Raw genomic sequence first — 13,486 nt, 5'->3', positions numbered from 1 at the left:
CAATCCCAAAGCACTTTCTTCAGGAAAACCCAAAGAGTAAAGCAGTAGCACAAGCATCATCATGCCCTTTCAGCCATTGAGAAGATTGAGCCCTGAAGCAGTAAGGTGATTTGGCCACTTTGAAACTTACTCCCTATGGGACTGAGCAAGTCACACCTGGATCTCAACTTTCTCATATGCAAAATGACAGGGCTGAAATGGAAGGCCTCTAGGGACCCTTCCATCTCTAGATTTACTAGAATTGTATTGTTCTGGTTCTCCTCAGAAATTAAAGTCATGTTTTCTTATAATCTAGAACAGTGATATCAAACTCAGAGAAACAGGGGCCACTCAAAACCATACATAAGGATCCCTGCTGGCAGCAGATTGACTTAGAAAACCACACATTAATATTTACAATGTTTTATTGTATTTTTATTTATTTTGTTAAATATATCCCAGTTACATTTTAATCTGGTGCAGGACACCTTGGAATATTGTGGTCAGAATGTCTGACACCAACCTAGATACTATGATTTCCTGAAGCCTAAATCAAAATGAAAACTCAGTAGGCTATATATTTTCTCCGGGAAAATCCTACCTTCTGCAAGAAGCCTACCTTCTGCAAGAAGCCTTTTCCAATCTGCCTTAATTGCTGCCACCTTCCCTTTGCCATAATCTCTGATTTATCCTGTAGAGATCTTGTTTGTTCATAGTTAGTTATGATTTCTCCCCCCATTAGATTGTGAGCTCCTTAAGGGACGGGACTATTTTGCTTCACTCTGTATCCTTAGTGCCTAGCATAGTGCCTGGCACACAGTAGGAGCTTAATAAACACCTGTTGACTTGACTTTTCTGTTAGTATATTGTTATGGTGTCACTAATTGAAATATGAGAAGGAAAAAAAAACCTGACAACAAATTACAACAAAGTAGAACATTAGTCCATAGAAAACCAAAGAGTGATCCTTAAATGACATTAATGGCAATATTAATGTACCAGTGTACATAGCACTTTAAAGTCTATTATCTCATTACCCTGGCACATGGTAGGCACTTAATGTTTATTGATTGACTGATTGATCTTGCGAGGCATCTATTTATCTGTGTGTTGTAGTTGAAGAAAAAGCACTGAGCCTGGAATCAGATCAGATCCCACCACTAACATCATGCACATGAACTTGGACAAGTCACTTAAGTTCCACAGGCTCAGTTTCCTTATCTCTCAGACTTGATAGACTGAGGTCCTTTCTACTTCTAAATCTACAATCTTAAATCTATAAAATCTTAATCATATACATCCATATACACACATATGTAGATATAGACATAGGCACACACACATACTCTTGCATTCTAACTTTCCGATCCAAATTTTATTATAGTATAAACTATGAGAGGCCTTGAGACCATAAAAGGCCATGAGATGATGAACATCAATGGACTTCATTTTCAACACAGAGCACTTGGCTTAGAAAATAGGTATTAAAAGCAATGTATTCCAAAGACACACCATGCCTATGGCCTATTAAACTATTTCAGAAGATGATAAAAAAGGATCATTTTCATTTTATATTGACTGAATTTCAGCAAAAGGAACCTCCTCTAGGGTAACTGGTTTCTAAAAGCTGCTACTCTTTGCACAGAAACACCCTGGTACTGGCAGACTAATGTGCCTCTGTACTTCAGGGAACATCAAGTGACTGGCGCCAACAAGTTATCATTGTCGCTCCTTGGCATTTAATCATATTTATCTGCTTGGCTCTGGTTTCTCCCTCGTTAAAATAGAAATACTGTCCAGGCCCCATGGAACCCAAAATATTCCTTTGTTCTAGCAATTATCTCTTGATTTTAAAATATAAGAGTAAAGAGAACAGCTTAGCTCTAGTCAACTTTCATTAATACTGAACTATATTGGCTGGCAAAAAAAAACTCCGTTCTCTTAAAAGGTAAACAGAAAAGTAGTGCTTCTAGCATAATTTATGGTCTCCCCAGATCCTGCTTAGCCTTTGCTTACTCATATAAAGTAGGTTTTACTAATTACGTAAGAATAAGTATCAAAGAAAAGTAAGCCATTCCAGCTACTGCAAAGTTCTCAACAGGCCAAAATTTCTTATGAGGAAATTAGAAAATTATGGACAGTTAGAAATATTTAAGTCAGTAATACAGGGAAGATTTTTAAAAGAAAGCTTCTGAAAAGATTTTTACTATTTTAAAAAGTTCAAGCCAATAACTACAGAGAAGCCCAAAATAAGTCTAAGCAACTGCTTAACAAACGCTATGCTTTCAACAAGCAATTTATTAAGTACCTTTTATACGTCAGGCACTGCACATAAAAAGACAAAAATAAAATAGTCCCTGCCCTCAACAAACTTCCATTCTATAAGGGCAATACAGCAAAAACAGACAACGGAGTATAAAACTTGGTTTTCGTGACACTGCTGTCATTGTTCTCTTCCTACTCTTGGACCAATCCTTCTTGGTCTCTAGAGGATCATTGTTCACATCCCACTGCCTACATGTGGATGCAGCATAGGCTCTCTCTCCTGTCCTCTCTACAGTTCTCTCATCAGTTCTCATGATCCAACTATCATCTCCATGGAAATGACTCCCAAATAGACAATCCACCACTCGATTCTCTTCTGAGTGACAGCCTGGAGATTCTAGTTGTGTGTTTGATCTTGTATGATCCTGGCCGTGGCTCCAAGGTATCTGAATAGTTTCTTTCTTGATGCTTGAAATATTTTCTCTTTGACCTGGGAACACTGGAATTTGGCTATCGTATTCCTGGGATATTTCATTTTGGGATTTCTTTCAGGTGGTGATTGGGGGAGTCTTTCAATTCATGTCCCATTTTACCCTCTGGTTTTAGGACATTGGCGTAGTTTTGCTTGATAATTTCTTGAAATACAATGTCATAGCTTTCAGGTAATCCAATAGTTCTTTAATTATCTCTATCTGGATCTAATTTCCAGGTCAGTGGCATTTCCAATGAGCTGTTCATATTATTTTTCAGTTTTTTGACCTGTTTTCCTGCTTCTTGATGTCTCATGGAGTCGTTAGCTTCCACTTGCCCAATTCTCTTTTTTAAGGCATGATTTTCTTCAGTGAACTTTTGTGCCTCTTCTGCCATTTGGCCAATGCTGCTTTTTAAGGAGCTATTTTCATCAGTGAACTTCTGTATTTCTTTTTCCATTTTGCCAATTCTGTTTTTTAATTCTCTTCAGTATTTTTGTGGCTCTTTTACCAAACTGTTAATTGTCTTTTCATAAATTTTTCCTTTGCTTTCATCTATTTACCTAATTTTTACTCTACTACTCTTATTTGGTTTTGAAAATTCCTTTTTACTCCTTGAGAAATTCTTGTTGAGTTTATGTCCAATTCACTTTTTTTCTGCCCTTCAGGCTTTGTAGCTGTTTTGACTTCAATATCTTCTGAGGTTGTGTCTTGATCTTCCCTGTGACCATAGTGGTGTTTTATGATCTTTTATTGTTGTTTGCACAGTTTCCCACCCAATTTATTGATTTGGAACTTTTTTTTTTAATTTAGAGCTCTGTTCCCACTGGGGGGCAGAAAGGAGAGAAGGGGCTCTGCCTCAAGCTTCAGATTTTTTTTCTGTACCTCGTATTTATTTGGGGTTTTGCCCATCATTCCTGGACCTTTGGTGAAATAGCTGGACATTTTTTTTTTCAATTCTCTATCATTTTTATTCAAAGTTTTGAATTCCCTCCCTTCCTCCCCAAGACAGTAAGCAATCAGATATAGGTTAATATATGTACAATTATACAAAACATTCCCATATAAGTCATTTTGTATAAGAAAACTCGAATAAAGAAAGTGAAAAATAGCATGCTTCAGTCTGTATTCCAACAATATCAGTTCTTCTCCAGGAGTTGACAGTATAAATTGTCTTGGATCATTGTCCTGCTGAGAATAGCTAAAGCTTCAGGCTTTTTGCCCTGCTGTTTTCAGAGCTAGTTTTCGGGGTTTGGAAGTTTTCATTGCTTCCAAGTAGGTGTGATCTGGTGTGTCACTGCTCTCTTGGTCTTTACTCTAGTCCTCACCTAGGAAGGGCCTCTGATCCCTTGAGATTGCAAGTGATGATCCTCCCCAAGGCCCCTCCTCCCTTGGGACTGGAAACAATACTGTTCCTCAGGGTCCCTGATCACTTCAGACTGAAGGTGAAGTTGCCCCTCAGAGCTTCCACTTCCTCTTGATTCAAAGTGATACCCTCCACGGTTGAACTGTGACCCAGAAGTGGATATAGGCAGTGCTGTTGCCAAACAGCATCTAGTCCTGGGTCTGGTGATAGCACCTGTAATCTGTTTTTGACCAACTGGCAGGCCCCCTTACCATCTATCTCTGACTTGGGAGCTCCCAAAGCCATTGCAGCTTCTCTCTCTACCACCTAGTCCCACCACCAGTATTTTATCCACGTGCCACCACTCTGGATCTGCTCCAACCTCAATTTCTTCATATGTAAAACAAGGGGATTGGACAAAAGGGCTCTGCAGCCCCTTACAGCTCTGTATTTATGCTCCTATGTTCACCCCTAGTACAAGCAGAAAAGGTCCTGTTATATCACAACGTTTAAGGGCCAGAAAGGACCTTAAAGAGCATCTATCCCAACCCTCTCATTTTTCACTTGAAGAGACTGAGGCCCAGAAAAGTGAAGTGGTTTGCCCAAGGTTACATAACTACTTAGTAACAGGGCCAGAACTAGAACCCAAGTCTTCTACATATATACAAGTCTCCATTTGTGGAAAAGTATATTCATTTAGGGATACTTACTTTTTTGGTACTTACAGAAAGGCTGAATTTTTAGACTCTTGATTTTATTTTCTAAAGTAGTTAACAAAGACCACCTTATTAACTTAACCTAAGGGCAGCTTAGAAAGTGCATTTTGTATCAAAATAACTTCTTTATAGTTAATGCTGAAGGACTTTTACAGAAAATGGAATATTCTGGATGAAAATTTGGTTTCTATGATTTAAAGTCAACACACACAGTCTCAGGGCAGGAAAGGTCACTGAATGACTCCAAAAGCAGCTTTTTAGAGCCCCATTAAAACCATATATAGTTACCCTTGGCAACATTACATAGCCTAAGTTGTTTCATTCCCCAAAACCTCTACCATGTCAAGGGTTATTCCAGCTTGGCCCCTTTTTCCAAGGTATCAACCACCTAATAAGCCAGGCTATTTTTAGTTCAGAGGGGTTATAGGGTAGGATTGGTAATAGAAATAGCGAAATGAAGGGGGAAAGTGGGACACACTCCTTTCCACTAACACTCCTGAGAACCCCCACAGCCTATGTGAATTATTGTACTAACCTTGTTTAATACAATGAAATATATGCATATCACAGAGGCATATTATAATTTAACACCTGATATAGAGTTCACAGTGGTACCTATATTATCACAGACAGAAACAACTAATTTGAATTATTTAGATGGTCTAAGTAAATAATGAAGGGCCACAATTCCTTTTCATTATACTGTAATTTATTTTAAGGACACGTCATATTGCTCACTATCGCATGGTACCATAATATACAGCAAGGGTCACATGGTTACCATGGAAATCTTGACTTTGAATTCCTTAACTCTGTGTTATGAAAGCATCATTCTAGCTTTCAACATCCCATCATCAAATTGTTATTTCATTTTAAATCAATGAGATTCACTCTCCTACCTTCTATGAACAGAAAATGTTGTACAGATAGATGTTTGAATTTAAGTGAATGTGGTATGGCATTAGACCAAAGAAGGAAAAATAAAATGTTTCAAAAGAACAATTTTAAAGTACCTGCATCTTTTTGATCAACTGATCTTTGAAACTGTCGTAACAGATTTTATTCACTAAACTTTTCTTTTCAAAAAAAATCTATCAAAGGAAAGCCAACTGTATGAAATCATAGTCATATATGCAGTTATATTTTATGAAGTTATAATTCATTATAATGTCTTGGATTTAAAATTCTTTTTCAATCACTTTTGTAATAAAATCAGAATAGGAATAAAGAGACTTAGGCAAAAAGGAGAAGAAAAAAAAGAACAGAAGGCAAAATGAGAATAAATAAGACTATAGGGCAATTTATCTATGCTACCTAATATTTATTTATAAGGAATTCACCTCAGAGAAATACAGAATACATGTGTAGAAATTCACATTTAACCCTATTAAATTTTATGTTACTAGATTTAGCTCATCATTCTGGCCTGTTGAGATGATTTTGAGGCACACAGCACCAGCATCGGAAGGAGGAAAACCTAGCAAAATTCCTGTCTCTAATATTTATTACCTTCATTACCCTGGGCAAATCACTCTAATCTTTCTGAGTTTCAGTATCCTCATTTGTGAAATGGATATTATAATACCTAGAGTACCTGTTGAATAGTATTATTGTAGAGCTCAAATGAGATTTGTGTATAAAGCACTTTGCAAATCATTTTTCTGGTTTTTTTTGTTCCATCTTAAGTTCTGAACTAACTCCCTCTCTCCCTCCCCACCCCACATTAGAGAAGATCAATGTGTGATGAAGATTTAGAAATATTTGTAAAACCATACCATGCATACTTCTATTTATCAGTTCTTTCTCTGAAAGTAGAAGGCATCTTGCTTCATGGCTCCTTTATAGCTGAGTTTTTATAGTACTCAGAATAACTTGTTTGTTCCCAATTATTCTTCCAACAATACTGCTGTTACTATATATACAACATTCACTTGGTTCCGTTCACTTCACTCTCCGTTATTTCATGCAAGTCTTTCCGTGTTTTTCTACAGTCAGCCAGCACAGCAGTATTTCTTTTTTTTTTTGGGGGGGGGGCAGTTGGGGTTAAGTGACTTGCCCAAGGTCACACAGCTAGTACATGTGTCAAGTGTCTGAGGCCGGATTTGAACTCAGGTCCTCCTGACTCCAGGGCCGGTGCTCTACTGACTGCGCCACCTAGCTGCCCCTAGCACAGCAGTATTTCACCACAATCACATATCATACCTTGTTCAGCCGTTCCCCAATTGAGAGGCATCCCCTCCATTTCCAGTTCTTTGACATCACAAAGAGGGCTGCTGTGAATATTTTAGAACATAAAGGCTCTTTTCCTTTTTCTCCCAATCACCTTGGGGAACAATCATAATAGTGGTATTGTTGGGTCAAAGAGTATACACAGTTTTATAACTCTTTAGACATAATTCCAGATTGCTCTCCAAAACGGCTGGATCAGTTCACAGTTCTGACAACAGGGTATTAATGTTCTAGCTTTTCCACACCCCCTCCAACATCTGTCATTTCATTTTGCAAATCTAAATGCCAGTTTTATTATTTAGAGCATGAATGTGTCACTTAATTTTTATGTACTTATTTATCTGTTCACATAACCTATCCTCCACTAGACCCTCAACAGATTGTAAGAGCCTTAAGATCCTTGAAGGAAGGGACTGTTTTTGTTTATCTTGGTATTCCTAAGGCCTAGCCTAATGACTTATACCTACTATGCACTTAGTTAATGCTTTTGGTTGGAATGTATCTAAGGTATTAACTCCCAATTCATGTCATCTGTAAATTGAATAACCAAAGCATCTATGCCCTCCAAGTAAAGGATAAAAATACTGAATAGACCAGGGCCCAGGACAGTAAAGACCTCCGTGCAGGTTAAACTTGATCCCTAAACTTGGATCTGGCTACTCAATGAGCTCCAACTTCATTTAACTATATTTTCAGCCGGTCTACCTTTCTACATCTTTTCTATAAGAGTCTCATGAAAAATGGTGTCAAATGCCTTGCCAAAGACTATGTCTAGAGCATTCCCCTGATCAAACATTTTAATAACCTAGTCAAAAAAGGATAGTAGGTTAAGCTGAAACGACCTGTTCCTCTACATCATGTGAGTTCTTGGGAATACTGTTTACCTGTCTAAATACATGCAAAGCATCACTTTACCTTCAACAGCAGATCTACAATCTCACTGACACAAAGTCAATTCCAATTAACTCCTTGAGGGCAGGGACTCTTTCATTTCTATCTTTGTGTCCTCAGTGCCTGGCATAGGGCCTGATACACAGTACTCAATAAATGTTTGTTGATTTATGACTGGGGAGGGGTACAGGGGTAGGAATTTCCTGAAAAGATTGATGTGGATGTGAAAAGAATTCATTAAACAGCTTAGCTATGGAAAGATATGTACAGAAGATCGATACAAAGGCATGACATAGCAGTATAAGGATAGTATAAAAATATTAACACAGGATGAGCTGGGGCTGAAGAGGAAAGCTAGCAAAAAGATGAGGTTTTATCGATATCGAGGAAAGGAAAATAATCAAAAATGCAGGGATAGGATCGCTGTTTGGGGTAAATGGGATGATGATAATTAACAAGAGAGTTAAAGCAGATCTCCTGAAGTCTTCTCTAGTCTATTTTTTCTGCCAAAGAGAATGACCCTTAGGAAAAGGCAAGACAAAGTTACTAATAGAGACCCAATAACCAATAGAAATAACAAGAAGGAGAGCACATCCTGCCATTGATAAACTAAAGTCAACTGAACCAAATGAGCTATTGTCAATGACAGTTAAAAGGTCATGGAGGATAGGAGTTCTACAGAGCTGAAAGGGGCAAATGTGCTGATTTTTCCAAAAAAAAAAAAAAAAGAACAGAGTTTGTAAACTATATTTCAGCGAGCATTATTTCAATTTCCAGCAAAATTCTTGAATCTATTATTTAAGACATGGTTAGTGACTATCCTGACAAGGAAGGGGTGATTTCATCCAAGACCAATCATGCTAAAGCTAACCTTGCTTTCTTTTTTTTTAAACAAGATAAATGAATAAGCAGATCAAGGGAATGCTGTAGATAATGTTGACTTTGATTTCCACAAAATATCTAATAAAGTATCTCATGCTATCTTTGTGAAAAAGATGGAGAGATATGGGCTAGACCAGTGGTGTCAAATTCACTAAACCCTATGTAAGGATCCCTCTGGGTAGTGTATTACCTTAGAAAACAACATTTTAACATTTTCTGCGTTTTTCTGTACTTTTATTTATTTTGTTAAATATTTCCCAATTACATTTTAATCCAGTTCTAGTAGCACTTGGGAGTATTGTGGGCTGTGTATGCATGTTTAACACCTCTCGGCTAAACAGTAGATTATGAATCACATGAATTGCCAGAAACTAAAAGTAGTCATTAATGGTTCAATGTTGACAGGGAAGTAGGTCTCTACTGGAGATTTGGAGGCCTATGCATGGCCCCATGAAATGTGCTAGGCCCTGTGCTCTTTTTCTCAATAATTTGGATAAAGGCCTAGATGTCATTCTTATCAAATTTTTAGATGATATAAAGCTGGAAGGGATGGCTAACATACTAGATGACAGGGTCAGAATCCAAAAAGATTTTGACAGGTTAGAGTACTGAATGAATCTAATAAAGTGAAAGTTAATAGGGATAAGTATAAAGTCTTACACAGAGGCTCAACAAATTGTCTTCATAAGGAAAGGATGAGGAGGTATGATAACTTGTCTAAAGGCAACCTGGGGGTTTCAGTGGACTGCAAACTTTATATGATTCAACTGTGACACAGCAGGCAAAAAAGCTAAGGCGATCCTGGGTTGCACTAAGAGAAGCCTTGCTTCCATGGCTGATAAGGAGGTGAGAGTTTTACTGTACCCAGCCCTGAGATGTACACATTTGGAGATCTATATTCAGATCCAAAAATCACAACATAGCAAACGCAATGATAAGCTGCAGAATGCAGACAGGATGGCAATCTGAAGGGTGAAGTAATTCAAGCCCATGCCACTCTGAAATTCTGTACTTCTATGATCTATGGAGTGTACTGCCCACACAGGTGCAGATCACCATCTACTTGTGCTTTCTGATTCTGTGAAATTCTTTCACATATTCTTCTATAAATCCCCCTCAGAAGGTCTACCCAGCACCATGTAGGCCCTCCTCTGGGTCTTAGAATATTTTGTGCATATCAGTGCCACACTCGGGCCTGTCTATGTTTTATCCTTTTTGTTCTTACTATGTGACCTGACCCACCTCCTTCTGTGGTCATACATGTCCTTGAGAATGTCTTCTATGCTATTTATTATATGCAAGTTGTCACTGGTGATGTGCTGCGGTCTGCTCACACCCACCAGATGTCTTTCTATTTACGTTTACAAAGTGCTTAGCACAGCGCCTGGCATGTAGAAGCTGCTGCCTGGCATAGAGGAAGCACTTAACTAATGCTTATTGACTGACTGACTGACTGACTGACTCGTAAGATTGTAATAGTCATGGCCATAAACATCACTTGGAGAATACTGGTGTTAAAAACATAGGATTTAGTGGAAGGAAGCAAGTGGCTCAGGATCACTGGAAGGCTTACAGTTTCCTAAATGTAATTCAGCATCCATTCTTCCTCTTATCCAATTCTTACTGTCCACCATAGGGCCTATCCAAGCAAGATACATGCACTGACTGACTAACCCGCAGAATCACCAAGTTTGTTTTAGCGTCTGATGGACTCAGGAGTCTCAGAGGACATGTCGTCCAACCCGGATCTGAAAAAGGATCAGATTCACCCAAGGCACTGTGCTAGGCTTGTCATTTGATAATACATAGTATTCATACGGCATCTAACCTAGGCGGTGGCATCCTGGAGTCAGCTCTTACTGCCCTACGAGAGCCAGCTGTTAAATTTCCATTGTGGGCACTGAAACCTCAGAAACTGACAAACGTTTCATTTGTTGTTTTCTTGATTATTTCACAGTGATGGAGAAAAGACTGAAAAGTATGTTGTTTATACTTTCTTTTTCCTTTGGAGAGCTATTTGTCAAATATTTCCTAGCACACTCCTGGGTCTAGGCATGTAGGTGGCATAAGAGATAGACGGCTAGACTTGGAATCAGAAAGACAATAGTTCAAATCCTATCTTACCACTTAGTGGCTATACAACTTTAGGCAAGTCGCTAATAGAGATAATCATGGCACCTACCTTATAGAGTTGTTATGGGAAGACAAAATGAAACAGTATGTGTAAAGCACTCTGTAACCTGGAGGCGTGATATAGATGCTGGCTACTGTTACTGTCCATTAATCCCCTGCTCTGGCTACCTAACACATCCATACACTTGCTGAATGGCAGTTTCTATGCTGAGAAAGGGCAGATGGCTAACCTTGGACTCAAGAAGCCCTGGGTGGAAGTCCTACACCACACACAACAGCTACATGACTGTAGTATTAGTGTGATCAAAGATCTTCCCCACCCATCCAGTAGGCCTCAGGCGGGGCTGGGTGGGAAAGCCTGACTGTACCTTCCTTTGTAGGTAGGCCTAAAGCCTCTACTTACCAGGCCTGAAGCCCTCAGGGCCCTAAGGGGAGTTGCTAAGACCAGGGCCAATGGTATGTGCACTGAGTTCTGGTCAATCATGAATTCAGCCAATCAGAGACCTGAGTTCTTGCCAATCAGATGCCCCAGTTTGGACTGTATATAAGGAGAGCCCAGAGTATGAGAGAACCAAAAATGAAGAGAGACAGAACTGAGAGCAGCAGCACTAAGAAGAGGAATCTGCAGAGAGCTACACAAGTCAGAATTCAGCCCAAGGAGAAGGAGGAGGAACTCAGAGCCTGTGGGGCTGCAGAGAGAGAGCTGAGCAAAGAGTTAGGATTCCTGAGTGATTGTTTACAGGAATGCCCCAGCAGGGGGAAGGTTACAGGATTACTTGGTCCCTTGCTATAATACTATGTTATAATTTCCTTGTTGCTACATTAAGGTGGGCTTACTGGTTTTGGAATATAATTACTGCTATATCAGATTGGGGTGATTGGTCTTGGGATTTTATCCTCTGGAGTCTAAATAACTGTTAAACTTCCTCTGCCTTCTACCTAGAGAGTTTTTCATACTTTGCGATTCAGAAGCACTCAGGCATTTTGGAATCCTTGAGGTCATGAATCTTGCCCTACTGATACAACAACAGTGGACAAAACATTTAAATTCTCCATGGCCTAGGCATGTCTCTAAGATTTTTAAGTTAGAGAGGAATTGCTGATCTGCACAGAGGGAGAAGTCTGAACACTGGAAGTTCCACACCCCAACCCACAACAATGAAATCATAGATACAGACAAAATTAAATAAATTTTGGGCCACTTATTGCGTAAGTCATCAGTGGTAATATGCTGCACCCAATTTATAATTATGAGACAAAACTTTTCTGACCTTTAGGTACCCAACAATTTTGATTCTTTGGAAACTGTGGTGTTCCATGATTCACAGCCCTATGGCAACACTAAGAAAATACTAGTATTTCAAAGAGTGAGTTTTTGTTTCAGGGAGCAGCTTGGGATCACTTAAAACGCTGAGTAATTTCCCAAATCCCCAATCTGGCCAGTTTTCTTCTTCCTAATTCAATTTTGTACAAGCTCATTATCATAAAGGGGTTGGCAGAGTTAGTTTTGCCATATACCCAAAAGCCACAAGAAATACCCTTTTAGAGATCAGCTGGCCAGCTTGCCTTACAGTTATTGTAAGGAATATGAGCAAACAGACTACCAGAAAATAACTACAGCTCGTTGCCAACATCTATTGGAAAGGATAATGAAGAAGAAAAATTCTACAAAGAAATTGATGAGATACCCCAAATTAAGTCAACATATATCCAAGTACTCTGTCTCTTCAATGCAAACATGGGCTTAAGGGAAATTAAAAAAGCCAGATGTATACAAGGAACTCAGAGGTCTCTTATTTATGTATCTTGGATATTTTCTTCAAGAAAAAAAAATGAGAGTACTAGTCATGAGCACCAAACCATCAGAAAATCAAATTTAACAGGAAACAACTGGTAATTGATGAAGGACTCATCTGAAAATCAAATTATACACACACACACACACACACACACACACACACACACATACATGTATATATAAGATGGCTAGCTCGTTAGAGCAAAAGGGAAAATCAAGACTAAAGTGGAAGAAAAAATAAAGATGAGAAGATACGGCATGCAATATAACGGCTTTTAACTGATCCAAAAAACTCAACGCTAAGAAATGGTAACTAAATAATGAAAAAGATAACAAGATAAACTATTACCATTTCTTACATAAGTTTAACTGAGGAAAATGCAATCACCACAATTAAAGATCAGAAGAACCCAGAAACTGCCTCAGCGAATAAACTCTCGAGCGCATTGCCAAGTGGAGAAACACGGCAGTCAAGGGCAATGCCAGCTAAGAACACAAATTTATTTGCAAAATCTTGTCATGGACAGGGAAAGATTATGAACTGTATCACTTCATAAAACATCAAAGCACAGCAGAGAGAAAAAATGAATTTTTAAAAATCTTCAGTAAAGACTCAATTAAACCGCAAGTATTTAAAGATGAAACTGGAAAGAAGAAAATAGAGGAAAAAAAATGAAAGCACTCTTTAATGTGAATAACCAATGTAATTTAACAGTAATGTTCAATATGGATTGTAGACCTCTATATGGACTTTTAAGGAGAGGGATGCACCTACAGA

General features: G+C 38.5%; 1 protein-coding gene across 1 annotated transcript in view; it reads right to left on the bottom strand.

The window, feature by feature from the left end:
• Nucleotides 1-13,486, bottom strand: part of NUBPL (nucleotide binding protein like) — a 333,097-nt gene that overhangs the window by 105,506 nt on the left and 214,105 nt on the right. The window lies entirely within an intron of this gene.

This window comes from Trichosurus vulpecula, chromosome 8 (assembly GCF_011100635.1).
Source record: "Trichosurus vulpecula isolate mTriVul1 chromosome 8, mTriVul1.pri, whole genome shotgun sequence".
In the NCBI taxonomy this organism is placed as follows: domain Eukaryota; kingdom Metazoa; phylum Chordata; class Mammalia; order Diprotodontia; family Phalangeridae; genus Trichosurus; species Trichosurus vulpecula.
This window is presented reverse-complemented; position numbering and strand designations above follow the sequence as displayed.